We start from the raw sequence: 2271 nt of genomic DNA on the forward strand, positions 1-2271 counted from the left end.
AATTCCACCTGTCCTCAAACAAATGTAAATAACTCTGCCCAGAAATATTTGAAACCCCCACCTCCATCTTCCATTTCTTGCAATGGAACAAACTTTTAGGGTCTCCAAATTCTGAGTCTATTTCTATCAACTTTTAAAAGCAGCTAAAGAAAGATAGCAGTGCTGCTATCTTTGCTGACTCACACATTTCACCTGAAAGCTGTGGTGGGCTCCATAATACGAGAAGCACCGTTATCTCCACATGCAGGGCAGACCTGCTTTCAAGAGAAGAGACCAACAGGGAGTTCTGTACAAGGTCTGAGGGAAAATAAACCGACTGCAGCTCGACACTAATAAATTCACTCGCACAAGTACTGGATGGCCTTTCACACGAGTGGCAACAACAGCTAGTCTGTTGAGATAAAACAAGTATGTGGAAGAGTTTGGAGGAGTGACGTTTTACATTTCTGGTCAGTCGTTTGTAATTGCTGCACTGTGATGAACAGGATTTAAAGTGCAACAATTTATTTCTACATGGCTGGACTTCTTGTCTTGTGTCAAATCTCATCTTGTTTTGCTGTAACAGGATCTGACCACTTGCTTTGTGATCAAATTCCTTTGGTTTAAATTAGTACTGCACCGATTATTTGAAATAATCCTTTACACACATTATAAAAAATAGTCGACTGTGCGATATTAAAAAAAATCTGCAATAAATGACTAAATACCTAMGYATGTAGTGCTGATATCTTTCTGCTCTGGGTTAAGAGCAAAAAAACAACTAATACATGATTTCCATTCCAACATGACAGTTTTATTTTCAAAAAGTGCAACTAAACACAGCTGCTGTAGTGAAACAACGAACTGCACGAATTTGTAGAATGAATGACCTCTCGTTCTAACATGGCCTCTTGACCCTACAGGTCATGATTTTTCTTGACCTGATCTCTGTTCTGAACTAGCTTAGAGACAAACACTGGCCAAGCTTTGCATTAATCTGTTCTTGTCATGTAAGTCAAGCTGATATGATAGTCTGTTTAAAAAAAGAACCATTATGTTTCTGTAACGTTACATCGTACGTAACGTTTGTTCAAGTCTTGTATTGATCATACTATTAAATCTGGATGTTAATTTTTTCTCTATTCTTTCATAAGCAGGCATGAACAGATGTGTTCGACGCAATCATGCCGATAACAGAGAAAGTGTGTTTCCCCAAAGAAAATGCTTTCGTCTGTAACGATGACCCTGAGAAGTAAACATGTTGTTGTTTTGTCTGCCCTGAGAAGCTGCTGCAGCTCGGGGAGAGACGAAGGAAAACAAAACAAACAAAAAAATCAGTTCTGTTTTGGTTCACAAGCTGTCGAGATGCGCTCTGATGGAGAAGCTACTCGTCTGAGAAAAATGTAGCTTTATTTAATTTAAACCCCAATACGGGAGGTCTGATAAAGGCTGTTTGTAACGAGAAGCCATGGCGTCCCACGGAACCTGCTTCTTGACGACCTCTCAGTAGCTCGGTATGTACTCCTGCCAATGGGRTACTACAACTAACCCGCCCAGCTTCGACTAAAACAACCTGGATGTCTCCAACTTAGGTGTATCCAACACTGGAGAGGATCTCTGTGCTTTCCAAGCTCTCCACACCTGTCTGAGAAGCTTAGTTTGTTGTGTCTTTGCAAATCTAGAGTTAAACACTCACTTACCTGTCCTCTCCTTCTAGAGAGATCCTGACTCCCACCAGCTGGCTGACTTTATCAAATTTTGTTAAATGTCCTCTGTGTCTGACCATTTATCTGAATCCAGAATTCAGGTCTTGGATAATTCTAAAACTAAAATACATACTTTTTCAAAGCTTTCAAGATTGTGTAGGAAACCTTGCTACTAAAAAATGGAATTTTAAAGCAGTTAATTGAAGGATAAAGTAACTTTTTTAGCATGTGGGTTAATACGAATCCAGAAAAAGTTAACAGACCTGGGTGATATAACACTGTGACTGGATGAAAACAGGCATTTATGAAGAGAAAATTGTAGAAAYATTTTACCCAAGCTCTGTGCAGAAACACTGCTTACTGAGCATCTGTTGAGCTATTTTTACTAAAAAACATATTTTGAGGGCATAAGCAGCACATGTGTAGATGAATACTAAGAAATAGCTGAGACATGACACGTGCATATTATATTAATTGACCATGTGGACATTTACCGGGAATGCATTTTTTCCATTTTAAATATAATCTAGCCTTCAGGCAGTGTGTGTGTGTGTGTGTGTGTGTGTGTGTGTGTGTGTGTGTGTGT

This window comes from Austrofundulus limnaeus, unplaced genomic scaffold (assembly GCF_001266775.1).
Source record: "Austrofundulus limnaeus strain Quisiro unplaced genomic scaffold, Austrofundulus_limnaeus-1.0 Scaffold214, whole genome shotgun sequence".
NCBI classification, from domain to species: Eukaryota; Metazoa; Chordata; class Actinopteri; order Cyprinodontiformes; family Rivulidae; genus Austrofundulus; species Austrofundulus limnaeus.